The 19,032-nt window shown below is 42.8% G+C and overlaps 1 pseudogene; it reads right to left on the bottom strand.

Annotated features, from left to right (window-relative positions):
* Positions 1-393: 393 nt before the first annotated feature.
* Positions 394-1,890, bottom strand: LOC100771124 (annotated as a pseudogene).
* Between the last annotated feature and the right edge of the window lie 17,142 nt (positions 1,891-19,032).

Below are 19,032 nucleotides of genomic sequence, written 5' to 3'. Positions count from 1 at the left end.
AAAAACAAAACAAAAAAACCGAACACAACAAAACCATTTCACAGAAAGGAAAAGAATAATATGGAAACAGCTCAAGAAATACACTAATGAGCAAAAATATAAGGGAAGGAGGGATATGTGGTCTTAACTAAAGAAACCAAGAGTCTGGTTTACATAGGCAAATGTGCATCTGGGAAAGCCAGGCGAGAGGACCTTAAACTCTATGACTTGAATCTCCCCTAATTCCTGAATAAAAATGACATCTTGCAATATTTATACTCATGGCTCAGACACCTACTTCACTTGGCTCTGATTCCTTATCCATTCTGGCCTCTTACTTGAGAATCTGAAAAATTTGGGGATATAGCTTAAGAAGGAAAATAATCAACACATAATATGCCCCATTTCTGAAGCTACTTTAGACCTGGGTTTGTTATTAGAAAATTCCTGAAGAAAATTTAAATATAAGTCTGTGGCTTTGTTGAATTAAGTCCCCCAGTTAAGATTTAGAAAACACCCATGGCTTGGGCTAATAGTATTGTTGGTGGCCCCTATTATAGCTGGATAGCTCAACAAAGTCTGTGTCTCAAACCAGTGTTAAATCCACCTCAGGGTTCAGAAGAAAACAAGGGGAATCTAAATCACAAGTACAGACATGTCTATGATCCTTGTCCTTCTGGATCCACACTTCCTTCAGGGTCTTCATCATTATAAATGTTCTCTTCCATCTGCCACACTTGCATGATATTGTCTTCTGATACAGAACAAATCACCCAAGGTTCATTGGGATTCCAGGAGAAATCAGATATCTTGGCAGTGTGACCACCATGAATAAACAACAACTCTGGTGGGCCATCTTCTGCATCTTCTGGGGGACGGTTCTTCTCCAATTTTACTTAAATCCCAGACATTCAGCCTACGGTCAGTACCACTAGAAGCCAAAATAGTCTCGTTGTAAGGTGACCACTGAACTTGGAATATTTCATCCTTATGTGACTCAAAGGAATGCAACTTGAGTTTCAGGTTTCTCAGATCCCACAAGGCAACAGTCTTGTCAGCTGATCCTGTGGCAAGAATGAACTCACTATAAGGATTGAAAGACAGGCAGTTCACTTCAGCAGTGTGAGCATCGACCAAGTGGCTTGGCTTGGAAGTATTGCTTGAACGAGTATCCCAGATCATAAGTTTCTGATCGTCAGCAACAGACCCAAATAGAGACTCGTGGAGCAGATGCCAGGAAACGTCCTCTACTACTGCTGTGTGCCCTGTGAAGATGGTCTTTGCATCCACCACCTTTCCTTCTTTTGGAACTGCACTGATGTCCCACGGGCAGATGGTATGGTCATCTGAAGCACTAAGTAAGTGCCCACTGAGATTTGGATTCCAAGAAAGACCATAACCTTCCTTCTGATGTCCACGGAGAGGTAAATCTGGGTTTAGAAGGGTGCTTTGTGTAGTCAAAAACAAGCACATCACTGGATGGAGTCTTTGCTGCAATGATGCAAGGGTTCTGGGGGCATGTATGGAGCCCTGTTTACTTTTCCTTCATGGTTGATCTTGATTTCTATTTCAATTTTCCCACTGACAGAGCCAAAACCTCCAAATTCTCCTTTCTCACTGTCATAATGAGATGTGTCAAACTGAGCATCATTGTTCGGAAGCTAGACACTGGCTATCATCAGGTGGTTTTGTTCATCTGACATATGTGTTCCCAGGACAAGCCGGTGAATGCTGAAGTCTTTTTCCTTCAGGCCTGGTTAAATCTGGAAGCCACTGGGCAGTTAAACTGGGCCACTCCAGGGCATGGGTCATCACCAAATCATAAAGAAAAGGGGTATTCTTCTTCCACATTTTGTATTCCTCATTGATCACACGCTCTTCCACTGCATCATCAAAGGCAGCTTCCTTGTCAGCCACGGTGGTGGGTGAGCCGGGAGGGGTTGGGGGATCCCGGGGTCGTGGGTTGCAGGAGGGGCGGGGAGCTACCTGTTTGCTTCTATTTTGACTTAGCAGGTTCTTCAGAGAATGCTTTAATAGTCTGTCTTGAAGGACAGATGTCTGGATACCTGTATCTGGTCACCTGGAAAGTGTGGAGCATGGAGTGACAGCCTTCAGTCTCAGTAGTCATGCATGCACTCACACTCCATGACTATACTAGGTAGCTCTTAACCCAGGGACTAAAAAATGTTTTCCTGAAAATGAACCTTCAGTCTTCTGCTGCAGGAGGACAAGAAGAGTCACTTACGGAGAAGCAGTGAGGTAACACTAAAAATCTGTTTCTTTTTTCTTTCTCTTGGTTTTAGATTTATTTGTTTCATATATGGGTGTTTTGCCAGCATGTGCATGTCTGGTGTCCAGGGAAGGTCAGAGAGGGCTTCAGATCCCTTGGAACTGGAGTTACAGATGGTTTTGAGCCACCATATGAGTTCTGGAAGTTAAACCTGGGTCTTCTGCAAGAGCAGTAAATGGTCTTCATTACTGAAGACCCAGATCCAACCATCCATTTTTTAAAAGTTATATATATATATATATTTGGTTTTTCGAGACAGGGTTTCTCTGTGTAGCTTTGGAGCCTATCCTAGCACTTGCTCTGGAGAACAGGCTGGCCTCGAACTCACAGAGATCCACCTGCTTCTGCCTCCAGAGTGCTGGGACTAAAGGCATGTGCCACCAACGCCCGGCTAAAAGTAATATCTATAAACGGAGATTCACCAATACGTAAGCAGATAGGGTTCGGGTATATTTATTAGGTAAATATGCCTTACTTACAGTGCAACAAGCCAACCAGCAGGAAAGCAGAGCAAGTTGACGCAGCAGCGAGAAGAGAGGTTTCCCACGTGTGTCCCCAACTCTTAAGCTACACTCACATCATCCCGTCCACGCCCTGGACCTGTAACCAGCCCCAGGAGGTGTGGTCAGGGTGACCCCCTACAAATATCCATCTGATTTTCCTAGATTTAGTGCTTATATCCCTCTCCTCTGTCCTGAGCTTCACAAGAATTCTGCAGAACAGATCAGATTGGTCCTCTGCCTCTGTCTTAAGTCACTGTTCCATTGTTGTGATGAGACACCATGACCCAGGCAACTCTTATTTTTAAAAAAGCATTTAATTGAGGGTTTGCTTGCAGTTTCAGCTTATGGTCTATTACTGTGGTGGGGAGCGTGGCAGCACAGGCAGACATGGTGCTGGAGAAGTAGCTAAGAGTTCTACATCCTGATCCATAGGCAGGCAGGCAGGCAGGCAGGCAGACAGGGAGGGAGGGAAGGAGGGACAGAGGGAGGGACGGAGGGAGGGACAGAGGGAGGGAGACTGTGTTTGACATGGGATTTTGAAACCTCAAAGCCCACCCCCAGTGACACACTTCCTCCAATAAGGCCACAGTACTCCAGCAAGGCCATACCTCCTAACCCTTCTAATCCTTTCAAACAGTGCCACTCCTTGGTGACTAAGATTCAAATATAGGAGCCTATAAGGGTCATTCTCATTCAAACTACCACAGGCTCTCACTTTCATGAGTAGAATTTAGTTTCCTGGCTTTTTCCCTCGTTAAAATTAGTACTTGTCCATCTGCCTTTCAGATTCTGAAATCTTACTGTTGCTGTTTTGATTTTCTTTCTTTTTCCCCTTTATCCTGTGGCTCTATGCTTCTCTAAAGGGTGCAGGCAGGTACAACACCTACTGATGGTGCCCCATAGCAATTGTAGATCTTTTTTGAGGCTTTTTTGAGAGAGAGAGAGAGAGAGAGAGAGAGAGAGAGAGAGAGAGAGAGAGAGAGAGAGAGAGAGAGCGCAACATTCAGGCCACCATCTTTATTGGGGAGGTCTTTAGAACTTCTTGTACAGAGTTATGGGCATGGACCTGAGGGTTGGGATTGTTGTTCCAATTCTTAAAGAGGGAAAAAAGTTTGTCCAAGATCATGGACCCAATACAAGCCTGCCTATGCTTCTATACAAATATGCACATCAGAAGTTATAAACTGAAAACCACAGAGAAAAATTATTTTTGTGTATGATGTGTGATGTGTTGGCTTAAGGGTATGTGTACAGGCATGTAGGTGGTTGAGGGGGTCAAAAGAGGGTCTTGGGTCCCCTAGAGCTGGTGTTACAGGTGGCTATGAGTTACCTGATGAAAATACTGGGAACCTAGCTCAGGTCCTTTGCAAGATCAATATGTGCTCTTAACCACTGAACTACCTCTTCAGCCCTGTTTTATATGTTTTGATGAAATCCATTTTATGTATTCTTTGTCGCTATGACTACTAATATTTAGATGTATACTCCTCCAGATGGGTGTTTCATTTTTAAAAAGATGATGTGGGGGCTAGAAAGATGGCTCAGAAGTTAATACTGGTTCCTCTTCCAGAGAAGCCAGGCTTAGTTCCTAGGATCCATAAGGCAGCTAGCTCACAACAGTCTATGAATCTGTTTCCAAAGAATCAGATACTTGCTGGGTGGTGGCAGCATAATGTCTTTAATCCCAGCACTCACGAGGCAGAGACAGGAAGATCGCTGTGAGTTCAAGGCTAGCCTGGTCTACTAAGTTAGTTCCAGGACAGCCAAGACTACAGAAAGAAACACTGTCTCAAAAACAAAACAAAATACAAACAAACAAAAAGAATCAAATACTCTCTTCCATCCTCTGTGGTCACAAGGAAAAACACCCAAAACATCGATGCACATAAAAATTAAAATTTTAAACAATTTCAAAAGAAATTGATGTTTTATACCTTACTGCTTCATTACCTCAATAGACTGAAAAATTCCAATTCCTATACATTACCATATCTTTCATAGAATATAGTGCATGAATTTACCACCAGCCACCTGGATATACACTTAAATCATTCACAACATGCTGCTATTATAAACAAGTGTGGTTTTTATTGGTTTTATTTTGTTTTTAATTCTTTTAAGATAGTCTTTTTGTATAGCCCAGATTGACTAAAACTCAGTGTTGAGCCCAAAGACCTGGAAGTCCTTCTGCTTGATTGCTGGGATTGAAGGCATGTGTCACTACATCTGGCTACAAACCATTCTGACAGAAGCATTCTTGCACATGGCTAAACAATGAAGTGTGTAGAAACCAAGTGGAAGACAAATGATGATGCATGCCTTTAATTCCAACACTTGGGAGGCAGAGGCAGGCAGATTTCTGGGTTCAAGGTCAGTCTGGTCTACATAGGACATCCTGGAACAGCCTTTCTATCTAGAGAGAACAACAACAACAACAACAACAACAAGGAACCAAATGGCCAGACATTGATGACACATACCTTTAATCCCAGCACTCGGGAGGCAGAGGCAGGTGGATCTCTGTGAGTTTGAGGCCAGCCTGTTCTACAGAGCGAGTGCCAGGATAGGCTCCAAAGCTACACAGAGAAACCCTGTCTCGAAAAACAAACAAACAAAAAAACCCCAAGGAACCAAATGGACAGACGCAAGGAACAGAATGAGGAAGGCCTTTCTTTCTTGAGCAACCTTTAAAAATCAGCATACAAAGCAATGGGTTCATCATCACCTTGCCTCACATGCTTTGCTTTTGTTGCTTTACCTCTCCTTCCCTCTCTTTCCAGCGGGAGTCTCCATTCCACTGCCAAGTAACATACACTCTGTGACCTTTCCCCTCTCCCTTCTTTCTTAAGCCCTCCTGTTCCCCTTTCAAGGTTCCCTTTCTAGCTTTATGACCCACACCCCACCCACACCCACACATATAAAGATTTAAACCTAGGACCACGTTTGAGAGAAAATGTGGTATTTATCTTTATAGGTTGCTTAGCTTAATATCAATTTCTCACTCTATCCATTTTCTTGCAAATGCCATGCTTTCATTTTTCTTTGTGGCTGAGTAAAGCTCTACAGTTTGTGTGCATATTTTCTTCATCCATTCATCTGTTGATACACATCTGTTTTTTTATGACAAGTAAAGCAACAAACATGGCTGTACAAGTGTCTCTATGATAGGACTTAAGAGTCCTTTTGTAGGTGCTGGAGAGATGGCTCAGTGGTTAAGAGCACTTGCTGCTCTTACAGAGGACCCTGGTTTGATTCTCAGAACCCACAAGGTGGTTTACAACCACCTATAACTCCAGATTCTAGGGATCCAATGCACTCTTTTAACCTTCATGGCACTAAGCATGCAAGTGATGTGCATAAAAGAAAATCTGAGAGAATGTGCCTATGAGTGGTACGGCTAAGTCTACTTTTAGTTATTTGAGAAAACCCAATACTGATTTCTACAGTGACTGCACCAGTTTACACCCTTCCCAGCAAAGAATAATATCCCATCCCAACCCTGAAATTAGCCAGCAATTGTTGTCATTTGATTTTTTTTTTTTTTTTTTTTTTTTTTTTTTTTTTTTTTTTTTTTTTTTTTTTGTCCAGACAGGGTTTCTCTGTGTAACAGCTCTGGCTGTCATGCAACTCAATCCATAGACCAGGCTGGCCTTGAACTCACCTGCCTCTGCCTCCCAAGTGCTGGGATATAAGGCATTCACCACCACCTTCTGACTTGTCATTTGCTTTCTTGATAGCAGTTCTGACTGGGCTGGGACAGACTCTCAAAGGTCCAATCAGGAACAAGCATACATCCTGATGTATTCCATTTGCATTCGAAGGACTATGGGTGTTGAACACTTGGCCATTTGTGTCTCTCCTTTTAAGAATTATCTATTCAACAAAATCCTAGCCTAAAGAAGGGGAAATAGGCACCAAATCTCACCTCTAACCAAAAAGCTGTTTGTAATTGATACCTGCTGGGAGATGGAAAAATCAGTTTTCTCCAGTGGTGTGACACTGGGTGTATCAACCATACTGTAAGGCAGGCCCTGCACTCAGGAGGAGTTGTTTCTTTGTGTGTGCTCTTTGTTTAGTTTTGCTTTAGTATTTTGTTTCTTTTATTTTTGTTTGCGTGTGTGTGTGTGTGTGTGTGTGTGTGTGTGTGTGTGTGTGTGTGTGTATTTTCATGAAGTTGTATGGGTAGAGAGTTGAAGAGGATCCGGGAGGAGATGGATGAGGGGTAAAAATATGATGAAAATATGTTGTATATATAAAAAAAAAAGGCCAATAACAGATATCTCTGAGTTTGAGGTCAGCCTGGTCTGAGTTCCAGGACAGCCAGAGCTACACACAGACATCCTGTCTTGAAAAACAAAATGAAAAGAAAAAACAAAAAGCCAATAAATAAAAAGTTTGTCCAATCTACTAGTCCATTTATTGATTAGAATATTTGTTTGGGTGTTTTGTGTTTGTGGTTTCTTATATTGCTGTTAATCCCACCAGTTGAGAATAAGACCATTACCATAGTTGAAAGCCAAATTTGAGGCAAGCTTTAATTAAACGGTGGCCAGGTAGATGGGCTCTGGCCAGGTCAATACCTGGATTCCCAGGAAATGGCCATGAGTCATGGTTTGCAGGGACTTAAAAAGAGAGAACCCAGAATTCATATTTCCCATCAGATCCAATCAGGGGCAAACATATATCCTGATGTATTTCTTGCCCATGAACCTCCTGCCCACATGTGATGAAGCACGTCCTGTGTAGTTGGGTCAAACAAACTTGTGTAGGGAAGTGAAAATATGTGGCTCATAAACAATAGCCTCCAGAATTTCATGGAGTATTTGTGCTTGGCAGGGGACTCATAGGTCAGAGGCATTTTTGTTGCATGGATCTCTTAGGCATAGTAATTAAAACTGAAAATGTAATTTTGCCTCTCACAATATATTCTAGATATTAACTGGAAGTCTGAAGTAGAGCTGTCAAAGATTTCATTCTGGTCCTAGCTGTCTTTTCACTATGCTCATAGTTTATCTGTGGTAATATTCTGTGGTAATGAAGCCTTTAAACTGCATGCAATGCTACTTACTAGTTCTTGGGGTTTTTCTGTGCTATTGGAGTCCTTTTCAGAAATTTCTTTCTTATGCCTATATCTTGAAGTGTCTTCTTTATGTTTTCTCCTAGAAGTTTCAGTGTTTAAGATTTTAAATGCTGGTTTGTAGTTCATTTTGAACTAATTTTTGTGCAGGGTGAGAGGTCTAGATCTACTTTCATTCTGCTGAATGTGAGCATTTGGGTTTTCCACCACCATTTGTTGAGGAGAAGTTTGGGAAAACCATAAGAGAAATTACTCATCAAGCCTGTGCTGGGTATAGTGTAAACCATGTAAAGAAAATCAGTAAAAAACAAGGGTAGGAAACTAGGCTATGGATAAATGACAAGAGCCAAGGATGTCATGATACACTTAAACTTAGAAAGTCCAAGACATGGGGCTGGAGAGATGGCTCAGAGGTTAAGAGTACTGGCTGCTCTTCCAGAGGTCCTGAGTTCAATTCCCAGCAACCACATGGTGGCTCACAACCATCTATAATGTGGTTTAGTGCCCTCTTCTGGCATGTAGACATATATGCCAGAACACTGTATACATAATAAATAAATATTTAGGTAGACAAATAGATAAAAAGAAAGTCAAAGATGTTTTTTTAAAAATAGGGCTCAAGGGCTTGTAACACCAGTTCCAGGGGTAGCTGACACCTCTGGCTTCTGAGAGCACCTGTACTTATGTGTGGACATAAAACAAAACACAACACACACACACACACACACACACACACACACACACACACACACACACACGATTAAAAAAATAAAAATACATCTCTAAATTAAACAAGGCTCAAACTGGTACAGGCTGTGATTCCTCTCTGATGGAGAAATCAGTCCTGTTTACCTACAAATCCCATGTTCAGAAAAACAAAAGGAAAACAAGACATGGCAATGTCACATCAGCTAGAACAGGAACAAGCTTTCAGAGGTGGATAGGTACCTGGGTCAACTGGTTGACATATACATAAGAGAATCATGGCAGCATTTATGTGAGAGATGTCAACAGAAAGAAAAAAGGTAAAAATCATGTCTGGATCGATGTTACTGTTTTCAATGTTAAAGTGCTAGGCTACATAGGAATAAAAAGAACCTGAAATTTCAGCAATGGCCGCACAAAACTCGTTCTTTTCTTAGTTTTGATACAGTTTTCATGTATACTAGGCTAGCCTCTAACTCACTCTATAATCAGGGAAGACCCTGAATGCCTGATCTTCCTGCTTCCACCTCCCGAGGGCTGGGAACACAGGCATGAACCCCCATGCCCAGCTGTTAAAGCCTTGTGTCTTATGCTTATGTGTCAGTGGTAGGACAGAAGAAGACTGCTCTACAGAGTCACTGATAGCTCAGAGTGATGGAAATTCCTCTTTTTGTTTTCCTTTTATTGTACTGGGGAGGGAACCCAGAGTGTCTTGTGCATATTCAGAGAGTGTCCCCTACCACACAGCCATGCCCTAACCCTAGTTCCAACTTTTTTTTTTTTTTTTTTTTTTTTTTTGGTTTTTTGAGACAGGGTTTTCTCTGTGTGGCTCTGCAGACCAGGCTGGCCTCAAACTCATAGAGATCCCCCTGCCTCTGTCTCCGGAGTGCTGGGACTAAAGGCATGTGCCACTACCACCCAGCTTATTTCCAACATCTTAAAGTTGGAATTCCCAACTTCCTCTATAACTGGTTCATAAAGCCAAAAAGCAGAGGGATTGGATCATGAGGCATGGGTTTGTGGGTGAGGGTTCCTCAGGCCAGCTAATCTGTGCTTTGGCCTAGAGTGGCACCTAACTAGTCACAAAGTTGCTGGAAAATGCAGGGAGCAGATGGACTATTAGGCAAACACCACTATTTTCATTACAGGGAATATAGACTATAAAATCTGTTATAAAGGAAAGAAAAGAGATAAGACAGTAGTTAGGGTGAGGGACATAAGAAAACTTGTGTTTAATTGTTCTAACCAGAAAAGAGTTGTGTTTTGAGGAATGGCTAAGTAGAACAGCATGCTATTTGGTATGGAGATTGTGGGAGGGACAAAAACAGGCCTTAGAAAAGAGACTTGAGCCTCTTTGATTTGGGCAGGAAGGAAGTGAGGGAAATGCAGTTAGCTATATGTAGGTGTGAAGGCAGGGGATTGAGGAAGTTCACACCTGAAACTTGAAATTTGAAGTAGGAAGCATTTGCCAAGGGCAGTCCTGGTGTAAGGGAGGGGACAGGAGATTTGCTGAAATAGACCTTAAGGTCTCTAAAATGGAGCACAATTTTAGGACAAAGGAAGGTCCTAATTATCACTCTTGAAATGAATGATTGAAGTGGCTCTGTGGCTCCGAAGGGGTGGTTATTGTGGCCAACAATTAAGAATAAAGAGATGGGAACTGGAGAGATGGCTCAGTAGTTATGAACACTGGCTGCTCTTCTAGATGACTTGAGTTGTTCTCACAACCAGCTGTAACTCCAGTCCCAGGGGATCCAACACCCTCTTCTGGATTTTTTTGGGCATTGCCTGCCTGTGGTACACACACACACACACACACACACACACACACACACACACACACACACACACACACACACAAAATAGCATGAGCTTCAAGGCCTCCTATTATTCCTTCTGCTCCTGGACCAGCCATATAGATCAAAGGCCCAGGATGGGGCGGGGAGAGGGGGGCAGTCTGCTGGGCTTGGTAGAAGTAAAGCAGGAGGCCAGCTCCAATGGAGAATGAAGAAAAACACTGCTCGAACAGACACCAGTGGTGCATGGAACTTGTAAGAACAGGCAGCCTCCAATCAAAGACTGGAAGAGTGTCCAGGGGAGGTGTGACCTTGACAGGCGGCCAAGCAGGGGCCAGTTGTCCTCCATGAAACTAAAGTTTGTAGACCTTTTTTGTCAATTTGTTTATTTTTCAATAGTCTCAAGGATTGAGGCAGCAGTAAAAGTGATATATACTCAAGAGGGGAGAGGCGAGGGTCAAAGGTCAGGGTCTGTCACTTATTTGCTAAGCAATCCAGCCTTTGACTGCATCTCTTTGAGCTCAGTTTTCCTACTGTAAAATAATGAACACTCTCAGGATTATCACATGGCTCAAATGGGTGAGTGGGAGCTGTGATCTGTTAACAACCCACACATATAGGTTGCTATTACTATTATTGCATCATGACTTCATGGCAGCATTTGCGGCCAAGTTCTTGGTTCCTTGCTCTAAATTTAGAATAGGCTTGGGAAGAAAGCTGGGTAAATACTAAAACATTTACTGAGTGCTACTCTTTGTCGGTAAGTGAGCTAGGCAGGGTGACAGTGAGCTGAAACAGCCAGGATTCATAATTTTGGAGTTCCCAGACTGAGAGACAGACACAGTATCATGTTACATTGTGCCATATGGTATAGCGGTGTGGCAGAGAGCCCTGCATGAGCCTGGAGAAGGGACAACTGAGTCTGAATGAGCTGCATTTATAGAAGAAACAGCAGTTGAGCTGACCCTTCCAGAGAAAAGGAGACCCCACAAGAATCCAGGTCTGTAGACCCATAGTTGAGAATCGGCTTCCACATCATTCTTGGGCCTAATAGGAGGAGAAGCCTCTTGATCTCATGTGGGAGCACACTCTGTGAGTTTCCTAAAGGCCTGGCTGCCATGGGAACACTGCATTCATATTCTTGCTTAATCTCTTTGCAATTTACTGTCAACAACAAACATTCTGTCACAGGGTGAAAGCACAGCCCCCATTTCCCAGCTAGGAGGTGTCATACTTCCCAACTGTACCATACGATGATGCCTGCTGTTGGCTGACTGCCACACTTCATTTGGAAAAGGAAAGGCCAGTGGGTCAACATGTGAACAGCTCTCCCAGGAGAGTGGTGTTGTATTTTTTTAAGGGTCATTTGTCACATGCACAGTTATTGTTCTATGAGCTGTAATTCCTCCCCTCCACAGGTGGACAGTGAGATCCCTGGAGTAGCTGGCTAGCCAGACTAGCCCTGTCAGCCAGCTCTGAGGTCACCTGAGAGAACCTGCTACGATGAAAAAAGTGGAGAGCAAACAGACATGACTCATAGTGGCAAGTTCAGGTGTTTATATGCATGTGGTATACATATTCATATGAACCCATACATATTTGCACCCTGCACATACATGTTGACACATATGTAAACATGCATACACAGATGCTCACTACACACACACACACACACACACACACACACACACACACACACACACGGAAAAAAACTTAACTTAAAGGAATACAAATATTCTAAAGATACTTTTGGAATGAATTTTCTTGTCAGCATGCCTAAAAGGAATTGAAAATATTCCAGAGATACTTAGCCCCTCCCCTTGGCTACCAGATGATTGAAACAACAGACCTCAAAGAATTGAAATTTCTCCTGGGTCTCATGTTGTGAGAAGATATCATTGAAGCCTGGAGCTAGCTGGAGGAGGAACTCATCTCCCAAAAAGAGATTACACACACACAGTACTAGTAACCTCTCAGGCCATCTTGTAGGATATATGAAAACCCAAACAATGGTGGTTAATGATGGATGAGACCACACCTTGACCCCTGACTGGAGCTGCTTAAACTTTATCCCCATGTCAGCACGCTGGAAGATGGACTTTGGGTGTGTCACTGTATCTCTTTGTCTCCCTTCCCAGTATGGCAACATTGACTAAATACCCCTTTCTGTTTTTTACCAGTGGCTCTTTTAGTTGGGCTATTGAGGTTGGGTAGGCAAGCCTGGCTTTTTAGGACTGCCAGAGCAAAGGCTTTGACCACAGCTCTGGGTGCCCAACTCATTTCCACCTCAGGTTGCTCTTAGTGCTCTACTGCCCTGTCCCCCCACCCCCATCTACCAGCCACTCTCTACCTCATGAGCCCATTTATTTCTTTCCAGCACTCATTCATTGACTCTGAAAATACCTTGGTTGGTGGCTGCCTCAAAATACAAGCTCATGAGGGCTAAAATTTTGTATTTTGTTCACCATTTACAAGCTGGGAGTGCAGAAAAGCAAAACCCAAATCACTGTGCAGAGGATGCCCTGTCACCCAACAAAAATGGTAAGCAAGGAAGAGGCTGAGGATGGCCCAGGGGTAGAGTACTTGCCTAGCACGCATAAGGTCCTAGGTTTGATCCGCATCACTTAAAAGGAAGCAAGAAAACTGAGGCAGACACTCCCAGCTGGAACCTGTGAGCATAAAGGTTAGTAACTGATTTCTCCTTTGGGGTTAGACTAAGCCAGAAGTAGGTGGTAAACAACTTTTTTTTTTCCTTTCCAAAAAGCAGTTATCTGGTTTTAATTCCCAGCACTGGGGGGCAGGTAGGAGGAGTTATTACATCTCCCCAATTCCCATCCTCCCACTAAAAGCTGAGGACACTGCTAAGGGAACACAGTGCATTCTGTTTGTATGAGCTGATTGGAAGTTCTAGCTGAGTAACCTCCCAAATGATGTGAAAAATGATAAGGCTTGTGGCATTCTGGAAAAAATGTGATCCAGATTGCACATTAAACCAATTCCATGGAATATTTTGATACTGCTAATGGCTGCTCAGTCAAAGAGATTGTGGCTTGAAGTCAAGACAATTGAACACTTCCTATGTATACTAAGTACCGGTCATAACTGGGCTTTTCTTGGATACAAGCACACAGTTCTGAGCTCTTTGCCAAGTAGGAAAGAAGAAGGTGAGGGGAGACTTGGAACAGCTGAGACAAAGTTGTTTTATCATTGGGTTGTTGTTTTTTAGCCAGCAGCTCACTGTGTAACCCAGGAAGCCCCAAAACTCACTGTGTAATTCTAATTGGCTTTGTACTAGCAGCAGTCTTCCTACCTCAGCCTCCCAAGTGCTGGGGTTATAGGCATGAACCACATGCTTGACACTAGGACCTAGTGTGTCTAGATAACTTTTTACTCAACATACTAACTGTTTTGAAACAGGGTCTTACTGTGTAACTCAGGCTGGCTTTAAATTCATCCCTCTGCTCTTGAGGGCTGGGATTTCAGGTTTGCACCACCAAGCCTGGCTGCAGTCACTTTTTATTTCCATTTTCTAGGGTATGTGTTGGGTGAGGAGCAGAGAAAGGCTGATGCAAATATATTTGCTCAAGATCATAGTTAATAAATTACAAGGGAAAACCTAACTCCAGGTTTACTTGGCTCCAAAGCCTGCATATTTTCTCTCTGCCACACTGGCCTCCCCGGCATTCCTGGAAATCCTCACTGATGAAATGCATTGGTCATCTAAAAAAAAAAAAAAAAAAAAAAAACCTTTTAAAAGGTAATGATATGATCTAAATGAAAGGAAGCAGGAAGTCATAAAAACAAGCAATCCATATGAAATTGCTTCTGATTCTTTAACCCCTGATCAGGAAACCCTTCAAGGCTGGAAGAGTAAGTAGTACATAGGCTGCCATCATACAGAAGGAAGAGCAGGGTTGGTGAAAAGTTTCTACATCCTGATAAGCTTCTCCACTGATGCAGCAATCCAAATCAGACCAAATCAAACTGAATTAGAAAAAGCCCACGTTTAATGGATACAACGCTCCCCGATGGCCTTCCAGCCCCCCAAGAGGAGATGGGAAAGGGAGACCGGAAAACCATGAGTCTATTTTCTGGGAGGCAGTTTAAATACTCTGTGGGAGTGATCTTGAGCATCTCTGGGGGAGGGGTCATCATTTGGCGGGCTTTCTGAGATGCTGCAGGGTTTGGAGGGAGATGAAGGAGAAGGCTTGGTGGAACTTCCACCATAACATCCCAGACTCTGGGTATATGGATGCCAGGGGCTGGGGTGAAACTTTCACAACAGTTGGGATTCCTACTCCTTCATCAAAGTAGCATTGCCATAAAAACCTGCAACCTGAACCCACGCCCATCCACAGAAGCCCACTCCACACCATGTGCTGTCAGAGTCACTCAGTGTCTGTCAGAGTGTGAGTTTGTTGCTTATCTGCTTCCCATCCTTAGCTCTGCATTCCTGCTGAGATGAGGTTAAGATGTCTTAACCTATCTTGTCCTTCCCTTCCTCTTTTCCTCTCCTTTCCACCCCCTCCTTTCTTATACTATACTTCTCCTTCTTTTCTCTTTCTTTCAGGGGCTTGTAATGTAGCCCAGGCTTACCTCTAACTCAAGATCCCCTTGCCACAGACTTCAGGGTGATACCATGTCTGGCTTTCAGCCTGACATTATTGACCTGACCCTTGACTCTCATGTCTGCCACTGTCTCTCACAAAACTCTGAACTGAGCAGAATCCACCTCTCTGTGCTACATATTTCTATGAATTCATACAAAGCATTCTTGGCTAGAACAGCTCTGACTCCCTCTTTCTGTTCCTTATCTGACACTCAGTGAACTGGCTTGTTTCAAGTCAACTGACATAAGCTGGAGTCATCTAAGAGGAGGGAACCTCAACTGAGAAACCGTTTTCATAAGATCTGGCTGCCAGCAAGCCTGTAGAGCATTTTCTTAATCAGTGATTAATATGGGAAGGCTCAGCCCATTGTGGGTGGTGCCATCCCTGGGCTGGTGGTCCTGGGTTCTATAAGAAAGCAGGCTGAGCAAACCATGGGGAGCAGATCAGTAAACAGCACCCCCCCCATGGCCTTTGCATCAGTTCCTGCCTGCAGGTTCCTCTCCTGTTTGGGTTCCCATTCTGACTTCCTTCAGTGATGAACAGCAATGTGGAAGTGTAAGCCAAATAAACCCTTTCCTCCCCAACTTACTTTTGGTCATGGTGTTCCATGGTAGCAATAATACCCCTGACTAAGACACTCACTGAGCATATTTATGCTTTGATGGTTTGTTCAGAAGCCATCTGCTTATGAAACCACGCCTGGCTCCCTCTAACAGCCATTGTGTTCTCACAGCAGTGTGCACACTTTTCTAAAACTCAAGTAGTTAAAAAGTGCTATGGCTCACCGTTTTGTCCCCTGAAGTTAATACTCACCAGACTGTATGTACTTTCCTAACTCCAAAACACAGTACATACAGCCCCAGACAAGCAGATAATCAGCCAGAATCTGGGGGCTTGATGTGTCTCAACTGTTCCTTCTACTGACAAGTGAGGAGGGGATCTTGCAGGCTGAGCGCCATATAACCAGGGCATGCTCTTCCAGAACTTTTCCAGAGTTGTTAAAACTGAAGTCATAAACCGAGACTTGTATTTATATGTCATTACGGAAACTTACTTTGTAATAGTGCCTATGGCATTCACCTTGTACACATTGCTTGAACCTTACAAGCTATATTTCAAAGACGCTTAGGTCAGGGGTGGGCACCTAGAAGTCAAGATGCCATTTGTTGCCATCACAAAAAATGTCGATGCATTTATTTGATGAACAGGGAATGGTTTACTAGAAGAAACACAGTACATAATTAAAAAAAAAAAAAGCACCAGGAACACACACACACACACACAGCCACAAGGAAAAGCATCGAGACCACGGATAGCCTACCAGCTGACTATTACCATGACTCTTCTTTAGTTCTTTAAAAACTCATAGTAGGTTTTAAAGTACTAAAAATAATTTGTAGGAACTGGATGGTAGTAGTGTATGCCTTTAATACCAGCACACAGGAGGCAGAGGCAAAGAGATCTCTGTGAGTTCAAGACCAGCCTGGTCTGTAGAGTGAATATCAGGACAGTCAGAGCTACACAGAGAAACCCTGTCTCAAAAAACAAACAGGATTATTAGAAGAAACACAAAATCAACAAAATTATGTCAATTTGTGTTTTCTTGGGAGAAAGACCATCACTGTCTGCTTCCAGCTGTGGAATGCAGGAGTCTGGCCTGTGGAATCCTAGTATTCTGGCATAGTCAGTCAGTCAGAAAACCATGCTCTTAGCAGAGAAAACAATTACACCTTTCCTCACTGCAAGGGGCCACTTGGGGGAGGTACAGTGTGACTTCAAACAACTTTGTAGAAAGAAAACATTTGATTATGATTCACTCAAATCAGACACACACACAAGCACACACACACACACACACAAACACACACACACAAATAGCACACATACTGTTGGCTTTGAAGAAGTAAGTTGATTTAGCTTAGTACTTCAGAAACTTTTCCAGACTCACTCATGGAGTCAGATAGTATTTTCTTGACAGCCTGGCTGGTGAATTCCTGCAGTCAGTCCCCACCCTCCTAGGAGAATGCAGGGCTTTCTTGTGAGGGATGCCAGCTCTCTGGGTGGGCCCAAATAGGCTGAGGCTTCAACTATTTTGAAGCCCAAGAGATCAAGATCACAGATCTAAAAAATCACAAGAGCTGGAATGGGGGTGGGAGGGCGGTTGGTGGGGTAGCTAACATTTCTTTTCAAGCTATAGTAGGCATATAATCAATACATTTCAGTTTCTACTCCCCTGGAGATATTGGCAATGTAACTAACACACTTATCTTAATGTCAAACAAATATATTCCTCCTCAATGGTATATTTCCTTACTTTTATTTCACATCCATGCTGTAATTCACAGACTTAAAAATAAATTCGTGTGTGTGTGTGTGTGTGTGTGTGTGTGTGTGTGTGTGTGTGTATGGGGGTGGGGGGGGGCAGTGTGCATGCCATGGCATACATGTGGAGATTAGGGACAACTTAATGGAGTTCTCTCCTTCCACCTTACATGGATTCTATAAGGCTAGAACTTAGGTCACCAGACTTGCACTGTGCTGTGTGACACATTCTTGAGGAGATGTAAGTAAATGTCTATTTATCCCAGATAGGGAACAGACCAAAGTAACAATACTACCAATGTCCAACTTAGTGAGCCAATGAGTTTTATTGTGGTTACTTCCAGGAATATGAGTGAGGGTTACTTACAGGAGCAGAAATGACTCAAAGACAGCATCATGGTAGCCCACTCTGGCATGGGTGACAACTCAAGCAAACTGAAAACCTGGAGTACATTGTATATATAGCCTGCAGGCAGCTCTACAGGTGGGAGAGTCTTTCCAGGCAGCTCAGCTGGTCTCTGTCTCTTTCAGATGGCTCTTCTGAAAGTGACTCTTAACAGGCCTTACTGTATGTATGCATATGCTCATGGGGGAAGGGCCTAGTAAATCTGGTCATTTTCAGAAACTTCCTGAGGCTATTGAATTATTTACTTTCTGAGTTTAGTCAGCTTCCCTGTAGGATGGAGTATTTCATCTCTCCTTAGAAGATCCAGTTGTTTCTCTTCCTCTTTAACACACTGTGTCTTAGGGGCTTTCCTCTAAAATGGAAGGTTTAATTTCAGTGGAAATTACTTTATAGCACATCATCGGCCATCAAGCACCTTTACCCCTAAGCCATTTTACTGGCCCCAGTTTAATGAATCATGGTTCATCAAAAATTTTTATTTAAAAGATTATTAAAATCTTTGGATTCTTTTTTACAATGTATCTAAATAGTATTATCAAGAAGAGTTTAAGAAGGCAGGGAACTAACTATTCAGTTACTTTTTTTTTTCCTCTCTTTTTGAGACTGAAGGGTCTCTCTACATAAACCTGGCTGTCCTGGAACTCACAACGTAGACCAGGCTGGTCTCAATTTCACAGAGATCCACCTGCTGAGTACTGGGATTAAAAGTGTGCACCACCATGCCTGGCCAGTTATTCTTTTTTTTTTTTTTTTAAAAGCATAATTTTAAAAGTTACATGTGAAATTTATTTAGCCTGCTGTAGAGCAGGTTTAAAGATGCCAAGAATCTAAGCCAGGTCAATAATACTGTATTTGGGATTTAAAAAAAAAAACAAAAAAAACACTACAAAAATACTGAAGTAGGGAACACAGGACTTGGAATTGGATGATATGGGAAAAGAGAATTAAGGTGTGTTGTATATTTTTTTTTCAGTGCTGGGATTGAACCTAGACCCATATGCATGTTAGGCAACAGGTCTAATATCCCACCTCCATTCCATGTTAAGGAGGTAACTACAAAAGGGTTTTTTGGTGTGGATTTTTTTAAAGTTTGATACTGCACAAATCAATTAATTAAACTGTTTGATTTTATAGATAACAAGATAGGCCCAGGGATTATTTTCAAAAAGCTACTTAGAGAATTGGGATTAGCCTTGTTCAAGGTTATGTCAGTCCACCATTCTGCAAACCCCTTGAACATCTTACTGGCTGTACCTTTATTTCAGAATACAAGCAATGGAGTCTTCTTAGGATCCTACACAACATGTAGAACCTCAGGTAAAACATACGAATCCTGCCTGCACT

The sequence above is a fragment of the Cricetulus griseus genome, chromosome 3, assembly GCF_003668045.3.
Source record: "Cricetulus griseus strain 17A/GY chromosome 3, alternate assembly CriGri-PICRH-1.0, whole genome shotgun sequence".
Taxonomy (NCBI): Eukaryota; Metazoa; Chordata; class Mammalia; order Rodentia; family Cricetidae; genus Cricetulus; species Cricetulus griseus.
The sequence above is the reverse complement of the archived record's forward strand: the minus strand, read 5'-3'. Positions and strand labels throughout refer to the sequence as shown.